The sequence below is a fragment of the Mauremys mutica genome, chromosome 7 (assembly GCF_020497125.1).
Source record: "Mauremys mutica isolate MM-2020 ecotype Southern chromosome 7, ASM2049712v1, whole genome shotgun sequence".
Taxonomy (NCBI): domain Eukaryota; kingdom Metazoa; phylum Chordata; order Testudines; family Geoemydidae; genus Mauremys; species Mauremys mutica.
In genome coordinates this window covers 10,380,047-10,396,831 of record NC_059078.1, presented here as the reverse complement: position 1 = coordinate 10,396,831, position 16,785 = coordinate 10,380,047, and the positions used below count along the sequence as shown (strand labels likewise).

Here is a 16,785-nt window from a genome sequence, read left to right as displayed (position 1 = left end):
TGAAGGCAGCACTTTTCAGAGCTCTCAGGGCTGAATTTTATAAATACCACGATACGGTCGTGTTTGTAAAAAGAGGATATAGTTTCAAAAACGAGTGACAGCAGTGCCAGTATCCGGGGAAAAATACCTCAGAGGAAGCAAGCATATTACGCTGAATCCTGCAGTCATGCCAGTACCTATGCACAATAGCTCCATAAAGAGAAATAGTCTTTTATAAATATCTGCAGTACAATAGGTCAAGAAGAAACATCTAGGTTTGAATGGAACTGGAAACCACACAAAACTCCTTAGTTTTGCATGGTTTGCCCTTAAAACAAAGCAAAACTCAGTGGAATCAGCTGACTTTTCACTTTGAAATCTGGGGATTATTTGATGCTGAAACTTGAAAGCAAACCTCAGGGGTGAAATCATAAGAATCAAATAATTCAAATCATAAAAAAAGGCACTAAGGTTGTTCCACATAGCTCTAGGTAAAACCTAGTAGATGAACGAACCTCAGAGCATTCACTGAATATTAAGCATCAAGTCATCTAAATACTCGATAGAGAGAGGAGCTCAATCTTGGCTCCAAACCCTTGGCTAAAGAGAAGATTTGATCTGGATCTTACCTTTGTGGCTCCAGGCTCTCTCTAATATTTATGAACTCTTAACCCCATCTTTCTGATCTAGGAATTAGAATAAAAATCCCACTAGAACAGACTTCCCAGCAAAGTTCTGGACACTTATGGATTGTTCTAGGTAGCAAATAATGTGAGAACAGCTTTTCTTGTGGAATTTGGGTGTTTGTTCTTCTGTTCAGCCCCTCTTTCATATACAGGAGAGCCTAAGTATCCTACATTTCTTGCAATAGCTCCATCTGTAATTGGTTAGCATTGGGAAAGGCCCCAGCGGTAACTGAGTCGCTGGACAGAGACAGTGTATCTTTCAAATACCAAAGACCATTTATGGTAATGGGAAGGCAAGTAGATTTTGTGCCTGGCCTGGCAAAGTGTAATGATAACTTGGCAAGGTTGGTAAATAAGAAATTATTTGTAAAGCGACAGGGTATAATTATTTCCTCAAGTAAAATTGTGTACCTTCATTGACACCAATAATGCGTCATAGGTGTAACTAAGGGTTAGTATTTCTTGCTTGTTGTTTATTTTTAAAGACCTGTTTTATATTGTTTTGATTTTCCTTGAATAAGTTTAGTACCTAGCTATATTGCTAGGAGCTTTAAAATGTCCGTTAGAGGAAGTCTTCTCCAAAGTCCACGCAGAAAGTGGAAGTTGGCTATGTCTCTGTAGCTAGTAAGTCTCCTACAGGAGTATCTGAAAAATAATATGTTTAATGATACATTCATAGTTACAGAAATAGCAGTTGCACCATACAGGCATATTAAAGACATTCTGTTGTAACTAGTTCTATATCATGTTTGTCAGTACAGATTTGTGGGAAGAGATTATGAAATATTCACGGAGTTATCAATGGCACCAGGGGGGTTATCAGTTAATTATGCTGCTTAGCATTCCTTCCCGGCTTTGTAACACACGTTGCATGCTTCCAGCATGTCTTGTTCATTACTGTGCCTGGAATTTTATTGGTGCCTGTAAGACAGGATTTATGCCTTACTGCTGATACTCTGCTGTGCTCTTGGACCAACTCCATTTTAATTAGCCCCACTGCTACTGGAATTAGGCAACATGTTGTAGGAGTCACTTAAATTAACTTCTGACTCTTCCTCCGACAGATGGGACCCCAGTACCCACACTTGCCTACAATGTTCCTTTAATCATTCGCTAAACAACGGCCACAAAGCGACACTGCACTGTACTGAACTGGAGCTTCAGAAATGTGACCTTGACTTTGGCGATAATTTCTGGATGTTAGCAGATTTCTGAGAATGTATCTGGATTGTGTGAGGTGACACTGTTATGAATTTTCATTGTGGCCTAGAACTTCCAGTCAGGGATCGGGGCCCCAGTGTGCTATGTGCTAAAAATGAACATAAAGAAAAGCCAGCCCCTGCTCCAAAGAACTATCTCCAGTGGGTCCTGCAAATGCATTCTTCAGTGCTATGCCAGACTGGGTCAGAAATGATGCTGGACCTAGCCATGCTGCAGGGTCTGACGGCGAGTGGTATAGTACACCAGTCTGTATCAGGAGCATGCTGGGTGTACCCCATCAGACCTGTAGGTGCTCCAAGAACTAGGTTCAGCAGGCTCTAGCCCTCGGTGGGTTCCCATAAATGCTCACAGACTCTGATGAATAACAAAGGATTCCCTCCCTCGGAATAAACAGTGCAAACAGCCGAGACACGGTCGCTTTACCAATTACAAACAAAAGATGAGCAACGGTTCCAATCTCAGTCACTAGGGGCAGTCCAGTACAGGGGTATGAAAATGGGGCTCTTTCCAAAGACAATCAAGCACTGCCTGGCAGATCCCCTGCCAGAATTCAATCCTTTAGTTCATCTGCATGGCCCCTTTTTTTGCAGGTCCCTTGCGAGTATCCACTTGTCCTGGCTACCACTGGCCTATTTGCAAGAACAGTCTGCTTCCCACCCCAGCTCTCAGCCTTTCAGTCCCAGCTCCCAAGATGAGAATAAGGGTGCCTGAAGGAGTCTAAATTATAATTTACACATTAATAGGATGCAAAAGGTGCAGGTATGTGAATGTGGCAGGGATTCTTGGTACTGTCAGGAATCAGCATCTGCAGCAGAGCCAGTCTCCAGGCCACCTAACAAGCCCAGCTGGCCTGTACTAGGCTGCCTGATTAACTGCACCGCCTGATTGGCTGGAAAAGTGAGCAGCAATTCAGTGGCTTCTCAAAGCATTTGCCCAGGGCTGTGATGGCTCCTGTGCCTGCTTGTTCCAGCCCTGCCTCACTCCAGGTAACCTGGTCCTGACCACTAGGCCTGACTCCTGCTCTGACCACTAGGCATGATTGCCCACATAGTGGTGACTGACAGGTACTTTCTTGACCTACTGCATGCTTTTTCTTCCAGCCATGCAGTATAGAAATTAAACCAGCATAGACTTCCTTAACCTTCCTGACACATACGTAGCCTCACTTGATAATATGTAATTTTATGTGTTACCACCCTACCCTATTCTCCTCCATGGTCATTAGACATTTCCTCCCTTATGTCGACCTAACGCTGAGGTGTAGACCAGGCCTAAGACTCAAGTTGTCTAACTGAATACGGGATTTATTAAAAGTAGGGGGAAAGGTCAATTTAAAACAAAAGAAATGCTTTACACAGCACATGTAGTACACATAGTTTTTGTAGTGGTTAGGGGTGAATTTTTTTTTAACCAGCAGGGTTATACAAGTACAATCTCTAGTGTGGACAGTTAGGCCAGCGTCAGTGCCTTTCACTCATATCCCCCTTAAGTCATAGCAAGATTAGTAATATATACCCGTCTTAACTGCACCCACCCCAGGGTTTGTTGTATCACTTTCCCTCTACTACTATAGTTAAATCTGTACAACTTTTGTATGTAGACAAGGCCTTACTGGTAAAATCTAACTCGGGTCATAGAGCAGAGGGTTTAGGTACAGTGAATAAAGGACACCTCACATTTGTATGGAGAGTTTCTCTTTTCCTGCCCCCAACCCATTCAGCTGTCTAATCAGTTGGAGACACCTTGTGGTTTTAGGTTTCCTCCTTCACAGCTCTGTTGTAACTTCAGGTTTCTTCAATATTTCACCAGACCTCTTTCTTCCAGAGCAATGTAGCTTGTTATCACACTGGTTATAAAGAAGATGGGAACAGAAAAGAGGATCTAGAGTGTGGGGTGAGCAGCTCTTATAGAGGAACAGCCAGTCTGAACACACATGGCTGTGGGTATAACTGTGGGATATAATTTGGCTACTCTGCTCAGCAGGTTTCGTTTTCTGATCTTTCGACCACTTTTAATCATACTTTAATCATACCTACAGCTGATCTGTTTTTCTTGTTGCTTTGTCAACTGTCTTGAGTTACATGTCTGGTGAAGGCACCATATCAGTATTTCTCTGTTGAATTACTTCCTTCACTGCCTGGTGGTTAGAGTTTGGGAAATGTGCTCTTTCATTGTCATTCTTGATATATTTTAAGAGGTTGCTGCTTGGCTTCTTTGTCTATAGGGAATAGTCAGTGCCTCCTACAATATTTTTACCTTCTATAAATTAAGCATGTTACAGCAAAGTATAAGAAGTGTTATTTTGCCTTTGAATAAAAAATGATTGTAATGAGCAACAATTAAGGGTTATCATTCACTCATTACACCATAAAATGGAAGGGACCCACAGCATTTTAAAACACCTCCATACCGTACTTCCCGGGCACACGCAAATAGCACTGTCCCAATTTGGTTTAATTAATTTTTGCCACTTTGTTCCCACCTACTGTAGAATAAAAAGTAGTCGCTTTCTTCACAAACCTCTTCATTGTAATATATTCTGTGTCTTTAAAGGAAAGAGTCTAGGTTTTTATTTTCCCCTTTCTCTTTTTTCAGCAACCCGTTCATCATATAATCCAGTCACCAAAGCCCAAATGATGACCCTACAAGCAAAGCCCAAGTATGAGGACTATGTGGGCTAATGGATACAAAATCTGCCCCCAGTCCACAAGTAGAGTCTAGGGCACCTCTATTGCCAAGCCGCAATCACTATGACTGGGTATGGGGAATGGCAGATGCAGCACGATCCTCCTGGCAGTTGGGGGCAGTGGGTTATATTTGCAATAGTCCACAGGCCAGCCCACCTTTTCCTCTCCCTCTCCAAGCAGTGCAGAGACATCACGGGGCAACTCGGTGCACAGGGTTTGTTGAGTTGACCTGTGTTGTCTTGGTAATAACGGTCCCACACATTCATACATGCAGGTAACATTGTATTTTAGCTACATTTCAGGTCATTCTTGCCGATCTGGAGGTCGTGAAGAATTTTCATATCTCCATAGTCATGCTTTTCTCATAGCTTCCTAGCACTGCACTGCTACTGGGAGGCGCATAGCAGCTGCATGAGTGTCAAACTGTTTCCAGCTCATATTCTTTGTGGCGATCTTGTTATCCATTGAGCCCCAGGTCTTAACTGACCCATGGAGCCATTGTCAATCCAAGAACACTGTATATTTTCTCACCTTAAATAACAATACAAATCCACTTGTGAGCAAGTTGGGAATTCACCTTGCTTACCGATCGAGTCACAGTTCAGAGTATATATGGATGGTAAAAAGGGGATGGGGGGGAAGAAAGGATATTGAAAAGTTCCAACGTATTAATGTTTCCTTGAAAATAATAATCTTTTAACACTAACATATGGCAATCGACAGGACCCATTATCCTGTGCTAGATATGCAGTTGCCATCAGTTGGTTGGGAGCAATACTTCTCGGGCCAGTATGGATGTTCTTCTCTTGCTCTGTGAGGTCAGCATTAGGCATAAAAGGATGTTTTCTTAACCCATCAACTTGTGAATTCTCAGAAAATCCATTCTCTGCTCAAAGAGTAAGTACTATAATTTTGGAGAGGATGAGCTATATTTGTCACGTGTAACGAAGTGCCTGAAATCCTGCTTTAGTTGCAAACAGGGACGGCGTTAGACTCACTGGGGCCCAGGGCAGAAACTAAGGAGTGGGCCCCCTTGCCTGCGTACACATTGGATTTCTGCAACACTTCTACAACACGTCTGAAGCCCATGCCCAAGACCCACTGTACAGGGCCTGAGCCTAAGCCCTGCCATGTGAAGCCTGACTCTAGGCAGTTGCCCTGCTTGCTACCCGCTAATACCAGCCCTGGTTGCAAACTCAACTCAACCTTAATTTTAGAACCATGACTGACACTTCCATAATATGCAGCAGTAGCATTGTCAGGAATGAGTGCTACATAATTTGGGAGTGTCTTCATGGTCATGTTTGTCAGTTACAGTGAATACTGGTTTTACTTTAAAACACTTAGGGATATAGGGCTCTTAGGTGCAGCTTTGGGTAGGGGGTGGTACCTCAAGGAGATGATCGGGGAGTGCTCAGGTGGCACCGTCTGTCGACAGGGATTTCAGTCTCCAGGGCTGTTGATCAGTTGCAGCTCCTCTTCCATCTTCTCCAGAACCTAGAATTGAAGTTCTGGCTGTACTTCTTCGCACACCTGTTCCCCTACACACTTCCTGTCTGTGGCCACGCAAGATCCTGAGACTGTCTCATCAACCTTCTCCTGATGTTGGGCCATCTATCAGACCAGGAGGAGGCAGGATTGGGGGATCCTCTGCAACTGTTGGGTGGCTGGGGCCTTTTTCCAGTCTCTCAGCCATGCATACGTCAGCACAGAGTTCCTGAGTGGCATCTATTGCCTCTTCCTTAGGGCAACAGGCATTGCCCAAAGTTCTATGCGCTGTGTCCCATTTTGGATCCCTCATTTGGACTCTGTGACCTGAACTCTATCTCTGTTTTTTCATTTTTTGTTCCCCATACTTGGCTGATATCTGAGTTCAATGACCCCACCCTCATCTGAAGGGGGTAATCTGTCCTTTGCTTGGCGGGGCTCTGCCCGCCATCCCAGGATATAAATTCTCTTGTTGCTTTCATGGGTGCTAAATTCACAAAAAACACTTTTTAAAATCTGTTAGATAGACACAGACTTATTGCCTTGCACCTCCCATGTTCAGCCCTGCTCTCTCCTATGTATCTTGCTTTTTTCCTTTTGGTACAATGGAAATATGATTTTCTCCAAACTTTTCTTGCAAAGTTTATTTTAAAAAAGACAAACAGCTTTGCTGCTCTGCTTCTTTCTGGCATAGTCAGAATACAGCTTGAATGATACTTTCTCAAATCAAGATAGGGCCCTCGTTGTGCTAGGTGCTGCACAAACATTTAGTAAAAGAGAGTCCCACACTGGCCTTTTTTTCTAGGATCACACAGCAGGTCAGTGGCAGAACTGGGAATAGAACCTAGCTATCCCAATTCCCGGCCTTGTTTGCCTGACCCACACGCCCTTTCTAAGCAGTTAAGCAACAGCTTCACAACATTTCTCCCTCTGGACTCTCATGACCAAGAGGGAAAAGATCTATTCGAGGAAGAGCTTATGCTCTCTGGAATCTGGCAACAGTAGGAGCAGTTTGAGAACTGGGTAAGAAAAGAGAGCCCAGCAGGGGATCTAGCATGGGTGGACTCTCAGGTTGCATAGAACCAATGTAACCAGTTCTACATCACCTACTTCTCCTCTCTTCCAGGGTGCTAGGTATGAAAGAAGGGTGAAAGGAGCACGGCCAAAGCCCTTTGGGTCCTGTGATCTCAGAATGGTCTTCTCCAAAGCTGTTTTAATTTAGAGCAGCCTACAGACTGCTCTAAAATATGGAAGCTGAACCAGCCCTCAGCTGGAGCCAGGATAAGGTGTGTGACCCATGGCGCCCGGGGCAGTCCTCGCTGGAAATGCCAAGGTCAGGGCAGGCTTCAAAAGGGAGAGCAGATACTCCCAAGACTGGTTGGTAACACTGAAGTTAAACCTCCCAACCAGTCACAAACTGGTTAGAAGTTATTTTAAACTCTTCTCACATATACAAAATGTTCTTCTGCCCCCAAAGGATCAGCCCCATTACTAGGTCAGTCTAGGTTTGAATCTTACCCAAAATACCACGCTGCCAGCCAATCCTTTAGTATCTAAAACTAAAGTTTTATTATAAAGAAAAAAGAAAGAACAAGAAGCGAGTTGTTAAATAGTAAAACAGTCACATACATACAAAGAGTTCAAAGTCCATTTATCAGGTTCCTAGCAGTATTGGTGAGTTTGCTGGCTTGAAAGTCCTCTGGAACAGCCACAGCTTGGATGGGTCATTCAGGCCTTTGTTCAGAGCTTCAGTTTGTAGCAAGGTTCCTCCAGAGGTAAGAAGCAGGATTGAAGACAGAGCCAGCTCCAGCGTTTTTGCCGCCCCAAGCGGCAGGGAAAAAAAAAAGCCGCGATCGGCGGCACTTCGGCAGCAGCTCTACCACCGCTGTTTCATTCTTTGGCGGCAATTCGGCGGCAGGTCCTTCCCTCCGAGAGGGAGTGAGGGACCTGCCGCCGAATTGCTGCCGAAGAGCCGGACGTGCTGCCCCTTTCTGTTGGCTGCCCCAAGCACCTGCTTGCTACACTGGTGCCTGGAGCCAGCCCTGATTGAAGACAAAATGGAGAAGATGCCGCTGCCTTTTATAGTCTCTTGCCATGTGGCCTTTGTGGCCTTTGTTTCAAACAAAAAGCTGCCCAACACTTGGCTTATAAGTCTTAGAGTTCTGTCCATAGGCATGTCCCTGCATGCCTTGCTGAGTCACAAGGTGCATCTGTCTTCTCTCTATGGGTCAGTTGTGTAGCTGGTGGTCCTTAGCGGGCCATGAAGCAGGCTAGGCAGAGCTGACACCCAAACTGTCTGGGGGTGACACCCAGAAGCATAGCACAAGTTTGAAATACAGACATAGATATGTATAACTCATAATACAAAGGTGATACAAACACATAAATGAGATTATCATATCTGGCAAGGTATAACATTTTTGCAGATACCTCACATGGCATATCTGGCATAACTCACTACAATTTTACAATATTAATATTCAAAATATCCTCAAGTGTCCCCCAAATTCCATACAGCATCACAAGGGGAATAGAACGGTTCCAGCAGAGCATGCATGTAAGGTGGGCCTTCACATTTGCATTAGATATTGCACATCTGTATGCATGAAAAAAATCTGCCCATGTTTTATGCAGCATCCAATCCCAAACGAAGCATTCATTTTACCCTAGCCCTCTCTTAAGCAACATTCCAAGAAAAAATAATTTTGGCTCTCTGTATATCGTTGGTGCGAGTTAAATAGCAGCAGCACTTTCACGTATATTTCATGTGTCTTTTTACATTTTACTCGATTCAGTTAATTTTTCTCTCTTTAATCATAAAACTATAAAAACAAGATGATATTGCCACTGGTAATTATTTAGCAAGCCATTGGGCAAGAAAGAGCACATTTAAGGTTGTGATATAAGCAAAGGATATTTGGGGGGTATTAATGACCTTGAGTATTGAAGCTGAGAGAGTGAAACAAATTTATGGGGTTACAATGCAGTTAAAATACAGAAGGGAAATAATAAATCAGCTGAATAGTTGTAAGGAAATTGGACATTGTGGAGAGAGATTAACAGAACTACACAGGAATTGAGGGACTTGGGCCTGTTGCTAAGAATGGTAATGAGAATACGGAATATGAATAGATCTAAACTGCCCTTGAAATATCATTATAACTTATTTGAAAAGACATTTACCAGTTGTATGATTTTCTCCAATGTAATACATTTCCTTGCATCTTTGCTCATTCAAAGCATCTGAAGTATATCAGAAATGCATCCTGATTGAAGCTGAAAATAACATAATGTTCCAGGAGACCAAATCAAACACATATTTTTAATCACTAGTGCTTACAAAAAAGTATCATTTTATGAAAGGCAGAGTAGTGGAATACAGGTTTATTTTCTTTCCTTCTTTCCTTCAAATAAATGAAGAAACTGAAAGTTAGAAGGAGAAATATTGGTTGCACTACGATGAGAAACGTCTCAATGGCATTCTACTGAATGTTAAAATGTCATGTATTATCAAGTTTATAATATTACTGCTACTTATTATTCTCTGAATAGTTACATATATTAAAGCATTTGATCATATATCTTACTATTTCTGCTACCATTGAATGCAATTCATGTTATCTGGTTAATTGATGAAAACGTGGACAGGCAGCGGGGGGGCGGGGGGGGGAGGAAAGAGACAGAGTGATTTGGGGCCTGATCCGAAGCGCATTGAAGTCAATGTGAAGCTCACCATACATTTCAGTGAGCTGTGGTAAAGATTCTAGTCCTTCCACTGATATAACTAAGGCTACATTTTAGTAAAAGTCATGGACAGGTCATGGGCAGTAAATAAAAATTCACAGCCTGTGACCTGTCCTTCTTCTATATACCCCTGACTAAATTTTGGTGGGGGGAAGGAGTGGCCTGGGGGGTGCTGCCACTCCACGGCTGGTCGGAGGTGGAGGGGGACAGCCCGGGGGCACCGTGGGTGCTGGGTGGGGGGAGGTTGGTGGAGCTGGCAGGCTCCCTACCTGGCTCCGTGCCTCCCTGGAAGTGGTGACATCCCCCTCGCTCAGCTCCTAGGTGGAGGCGTGTCCAGGCAGCTCTGCATGCTGCCTCTGCCCAGAGCACCAGCCCTGCAGCTCCCATTGGACAGGAACCACAGCCAATGGGAGCTGCGGGGCAGTGCCTGCAGGCACAGGTAGCCCGCAGAGCTCCCTGGCCACATCTCTGCCTAGGAGCTGAGGGTGGAGGAATGTCCCCACCCTGAGGTAAGCGCCACCCAGAGCCTGCCTCACCCCATGCCGTGCCCCAACCCCTTGCCACCTCCCACACCCAAACTCCTTCTGCTGCGGGGGGAGGGGCCCATGGGGGCCTGAGACTGCCCCAGCAGTGGCAGGTACAACTGGCCCAGGGGCTGCCAGAACTGCTCAGGCAGCCCCTAGGCCAGGTGCAGCGGCTGTTGCAGAAGTCACGGAATCCGTGACCTCCGTGACAAACTTGCAGCCTTAATTATAACACCTGTTGGACCATACTTGAAGTCCTTATTTGTGTCAGGGAGAGACACAAAAGTGAAAACATTCATTAAAAGTGGGTACATGTCTCCCCTAAGTTGGGACAGTGCCAAATTATTATGATGTAATTGATATGAATGAATGTGGTGAACATGAGTTTGGAATGGCTTGGTACGTCTGTATTTGCTAGACGATTTTGGGGAGCAGGGTCTTTTCGCATTATACAGTTGGTATAGAAATTTACTGACAGTGATTATAGGCTTTATCTGTGTATGTGTTTTAACAAAAAACCACAGAAACGCGCCATCAGTGAGCTCGGCACAGGCCCTTTTGGATGACATCACACTAAGAGTTCAAGTGAATAATTGATAAGAGGGTAAACGTCACCTGATCTTTGGTCTGTGTCTGTTTGCAGCCCGCTTCTAAAATATTAATTTAAAAAAACAGTCATGAAACTCTCACAGGGCATATTTCTGGGACATGTGACTCCTTTGAAAACAAAAGGTATAAATGCTAAGCAGAGTTAGTTAATTAGTTAGTTCCCCAATTAACATCTAAAGAGTCTGTGATGCTAGAAGACAGCAGGTCTCAGGGTAGCCAAGACACTGCTATGAGGGAGGTTTTTGTAGGACTTTTAAACCAGAAGGCCTCGGGGTAACCAACACCCTGCTTCGGGGGACATTTGACAGACCAAGTACTTGACGGGGGAAAAACAAAAAAAAGTCTCTATCTAGGAGTGATAGCTATTGTTTGCCAATCAGGATACTGTGTAAGGGCAACATAGTTACTGAGGGATTATGCTTGGGGAATTGAGGCTTATTAGGGAGAAGTATTATATAAACTTTTACTGCTTGTGTGATTCTTTCTCAAATAAATTGCTGTGCATTGAGCAAATTGAATCCAAATTTTCACTGGTACTGGTAACAATCAGCCCAGCTATGGGCCATTAAACATCTGTTTCAACACCCTGCAGCAGTCACCAGCAAAATATCAACATTCACCTACAATTACCCTGTGCCTAAAATAATAATGATCGTGGGATCTCCACTGCTGCAGTGTGGTAACTATTGGCATACGATTAGTAATGATTTTTCACACTACTCACACTTTATATTAAAGTTGCCATATATAAAGAGTTAATAAATAAATAGTTATAAGCATGTTCGAGACATGAGTAGTTATAGGTTATAGATGATCATAAGTACATAAGTCGAAGGCGTTACAGCTCATTACAAAACAAGGTTACAAGCAACCTGTTGGAGACTCGAATACTCGATTAAAAATTAAATAAAACATCTATCAATCATTAAGCCTTTATACATTATTTAGCAGTGGAACGTTAATATAAAGTGTGACCAATTATTTGTACTGCAGTAGTGCCACGTGGCCTCCCTGCGCCAGGCAATGTACATGAGTAAAGAAAAGAGAGTCCTTGCCCCAAAGAGCTTACTGGTTGCTTGTTTTGTTCAATGGTAACTACCGGGCGTGTGCATGTAAAGCACTGGGGTAGTGTGTGTGAGGAAGCAGAGGGCATGTGGGAAGGGAAAGGAAAACGGGAAGAAAGAGGAACATTCACCATAGTACAAAATGGACCTTTATTTATCTTCTTTCCATTTCTTAAAGAATCAGTGCACCAAAGTCAGGAAATAGAAAGTTATGGCTCCCCCAACACCCATAACTCTGCCCCTTACACATATATAGTAAGGCATAAATTTCCCTACATCTCCACTAAAGCATGCTACATATGTGCAAGGGGCTGAGTTATGGATGCTGTGGGAATCATCATTCTGAATGTCCTGACTTGTGAGTTTAAATTCTCAGGCCTAATGTACTAGGGTTTTTTGCATTGTGTGGCTATAAAATATATTGTAGCTCCTGGTCTCCCATATGCTGGCACAGCAGTTTGGATTCTGCAGTTTAAATAGCCAAAGACTGTTTATGCTTCACATAAAGCTGATCACAGTTACTATTCTCAGCTTCATAGATTTTTAAGGCCAGAAGGGACCATTAGATCATCTCATCTAATCTCCTATATAGGCCACTATACTGGTCTGTCTTGTTTGTATCTGAAAAAGATAGAACTAAGAAGCCTGCTCTGTTAGCTACTTACATGGTAACCATGAGCAAGCTTAAGCAGACACCTCTGTATGTAAATGGGTGCAGCTTAAGCACTAATCACGTATGGCAGATGTGAGGATTTGATAATGCAACCTCAGTTAGATACATACATGCCAGTGAAAATCCCAGGGCAGAATACAAGATCTGATGGTGCACAGTTCCACCACATTTACTTGTATTTCAATGAATATATCTCCAAAAGGGCAGAGTTGGTCTGTTGTCTCACCAGTACACTCAGTCATCTGTATGATGATAACCTTGCAAATCTCCTTTAAATCCCTGCTTTATTTTCCCTGGTGGGAGGTTTTCAGGGACTTGGAAGGCATTTACTAACGCTATGGCTACACTAGAAAGGCTACAGCCTCAACACTGCATCTGCATCACTGTAAACACTTTCTAGGAGTGCTTCCGTCACCGCAATAAATCCACGTCTCAGAGGCAGTAGCTAAGTGGACGGGAAAATTATTCTGTCAAACCAGCAATGTCTACACTGGGGTTTAGGTCAGCTTAACTATGTCTCTCGGGGTGTGAGTTTTTCTCACCACTGAGAGACATAGCTGGGTCAACCTAATTTTCTATCATAGATCAGCCTGAGGAATTATGGCAAGCAAGGGTCAATAGAGAGCTTTGCATTTCAATTGTGCTCAGGGCTGGCCTACACCAGAAAGTTTGGTGGATCCAGCTACGTTGTTCAGGAGTGTGAAAAATTCACATCCCTGGGAAACCGAGGTCTGGTCTACACTGTGGGGAGATCAATCTAAGTTACACAACTTCAGCTATGTGAACTTAGACTTACTTAGATCTACTTACCATGGTGTCTTCACTGTGGTAAGTCGATAGCTGACGCTCTCCCGTCGACTCCACCTGCGTCTCTCGCCCTGGTGGAGTACCAGAGTCGACAGGAGAGCTCTCGGCAGTCGATTTTTCGCGTCTAGACTAGACACGATAAATCAACCCCACTGGATCGATCGCTGCCCATTGATCCAGCAGGTAGTGTAGACAAGCCCTTAGTTAAGCCTACCTAAGCCCTGTGTACACTGCGCTCGGTCGACGGAAGAAGTTTTCCATCAGCCTCGCTACCGCCTCTTGAAGAGGTGGATTAACTATAGCAATGGGAGAACACTTTCAGTGACTGTGGTTTCTATATGGAAGTGCTACAGCACTGCTGCTGTGCCGCTGAAGCATTTCTAGTGTAGACATACCCTCCCTCCCTATCAGAAGGGTCATGTAATGAAGAATCTTGAATAAGAAGTTCCTTGTAGAGCTACCTTGTATCTCATTAAAGAGACTGGTTCTGCCATCCCGTTCATTTACCTGGAAATTAACATCATAGGGAAAACATATAAAATAGTTACTGCCCCAGGTGTATTTGAAAAGAGCCTTGCAAAACTGTCATGAAAATTTACCAGTACAGGTACAAAATTCAATCTCCCACTTTGACGCCATTAAGAGTTGGATCAGGCCCTTTACTTTGAGAATAATAATGGGAAAATATATATATTCTACTCACCAGTGTTCTACTCACTATGCTCCCTGGGTGAGTAGAACACTGAAAGCTCTGGCCAAGTTCTACTCTGTGATGCGTGTATATAATTCCTACCTCCCAATACTGAAGACAGACTCTGGCTCTAAATCTCTGTCATTTCATTTTGCTATTGTTCAAAATATCAACTGAGCCACTTTCAAGGACAACAGAATGAATTCTGCCCTTGCGTTAAAACCAGCAGAACCTCTGCATGGTCACAGGACAGGGCAGGATTTGGATCTATAAGCCTGGTAAAAATTCAGGCTGAGATTCTGTCACCCTTCTGCTGAGCGGCCATGCGTGCCTAAGGAACTCTTGTGTAAGTACAGGTTGTAAGATAGGACCCTTTAGGATTAGTATCCTCCCATCCTACCCCACCCCACCCCACCCCACCTCCCAAGCGTTTGTGGTTTGAACAAATGAAGTTGCAGTAAAAACACAAAGCTCTCTCTTTAATAATGTTAAGCTCCGATCCTGTAAAGACTAACACCCCAGGACAGCACACACGCTTAAGTCCCACTGGCTTCAATTTTCAAACGGCTTGCAAATTATCAATGGTGTTGAACCCCACCCAGATGTTTCTGAAGTGCACTGTGCCCTTTCGAGGGCTACATGCTGCACTTTGTAAGGAATAACGCTATGAAACAAGAAGTTCCAAATTACTGCTTTTGCAATGCTTAGCACAAAATTAAACATGCAAGTCAGGTGTCTCCATAGCTGTTGGAGATATGTAATGCTGACAGTCTTCGGTAATAAAATAATCATCTCGGTGTGTATCTCTGATGGAAAGAGATTCACATCCTTTTGAGCCCCTAATTGTGTGCCACACTACATTAGAGACGAATAGTTCCATTGTCTCCGCCTTTCAGAGATACGAAATTCAAAGCAATATGCAAGATGCCTGGAAATAAGCTGGTTTAATGAAGCAGCAAATTAGACCTTTCTATCTCTTTATTTAACATGTAGTCCCATGAATTTATCAGCGTTCATTACAAAGGTGCAAAATATCAAGAAACACTGCAAAATTCATTTGTGATTAGAGCTAATGATTTTGAAAATGGTTTTTCATATTTTTATAGATAAAGGCCATTATTTATTATTAAATTTATGTCACTTTTACAGTAATGAAATTAGTCTTTCTTTCTTTGGCTCTATTGTTTATGGTTTGGTTTTATTATAAAGGGAAGAAGCATAAAAGCACTATGTGTTTTTTGCTAAATATAATGCCTTAGAATGTACTTTCAATAGCTTATTTGTATGACTACATGTCAGAAGAATGATTTTAAAATTTCCTTCCGAATCTAATCGTCCTATAATACTTGACACATCATAATTCTGAGTAAATGCACATGTCTGATTTTTTTTTTTTGTAATTTCCATTTTGTAATAGCAGTGACGCACTCTAGGCTGTGGAATACAGATATGTAGGGATGTAGCATTTAAATGCCAATAATAAAAATATAGGGACTCATACTTGCTTCCAAGCCTACAATTGAGACATCATCTTGCTCCCACTGGAGTCAACAGGTAAAAGATCAGGCCTTAGAAGTGGAGCTTGTCACCACAGAATGGAAAAGTTCCACCACTACAACAGTCCCGTGAAAGTTTCACAACTCCCCTGCTCTACAGGAGCTGGTGGGATGCTCTTCCCACCCCAGAGGGGCTCCCAGTGCACGTCAATACAGTTTGAGACTATATCGATCTGTAATGCTTGCTCCAGTAATGTGGAAACAGCACTGTCCCCTTCTGGTGGGTTCTGTCTTCAGCCACAGCAGGGGGAGCCCCTGAAAGCATGCCACCCGCAGGAGCCAGGCAGCCCATAGATCCAAGAGAACTGCTGGGCAGCGTGGAGGGGCCTCTGTGCAGACACTCCTTGCCAACAGGATGGAGCCCCTGGCTTCGTCTATAGGAGGCAAGGCAGTAAAGGAAGAATTATTAGGACACCGTGTGTGTGTCACAGGGTGGCTGGTCCCTTTACATGAAGCAGGGCCAGATCCCCTGTGCCAGAAGAGGTGCTCCCAGTTTTGCCAGTTAAGAGGCAGAGCAGCACGTGGGGCTATGAAGAGCCAGGCTGTCAGTAAGGAAGTGGCAGAAGCAGGAGAGGGAGATGGAGACTGGGTCCCCTGGGAGGTGGGGCAGTGGAAATCTGCTGGGGGAAAAGGGCCTCCAGGGAGAAAGCCTGGTAGGCAGTGCTCAGCTAAAGGAGCAATGAAGCAAGAGGGTCCGAGAGAGGCAAAGGGGGAAAATCCCCTGGGAATTGTAGCCAAGAGTGGGCTGGTTTTGTGGCCCTTTTGACAAATAAAACTGTGTCTGGAAAGAGACTGTAGGTGTGGCACTGGGTTCTTTGTGGGCTGGGGGCAAGTTGGCATCCTACAGTGTGCCCCCCCCCAATTCCCCCATGCAGATGACTCCTATGCAAGGGGAACGTGGCCCACAGTATTACAGCTTCCAGACACGGCTGCTGCATAGTTGTTTGTCTCAGTGGAACCAGAGGGTGTAGCTGTCAATTACATTACAAGCTCTGGGATGCTGCTTGCTTTTCAGACACAGAGATTCAGGTTATTAAGAGGAGAACAGTTGGTGAT

General features: G+C 43.9%; 1 protein-coding gene across 3 annotated transcripts in view; it reads left to right on the top strand.

Moving 5' to 3' along the window:
- PROK2 (prokineticin 2) overlaps positions 1 to 16,785 on the top strand; it is a 224,388-nt gene that overhangs the window by 172,096 nt on the left and 35,507 nt on the right. Inside the window, exon 5 of one of the 3 annotated variants that reach the window (XR_006580817.1) lies at positions 1,730 to 2,537. The exons of the other annotated variants lie outside the window; for them this stretch is intronic. The gene's annotated coding sequence lies outside the window, so the exon portion shown is untranslated. Of the gene's footprint in view, positions 1 to 1,729; positions 2,538 to 16,785 lie in introns of those variants that run through there. 3 annotated transcript variants of the gene reach the window in all.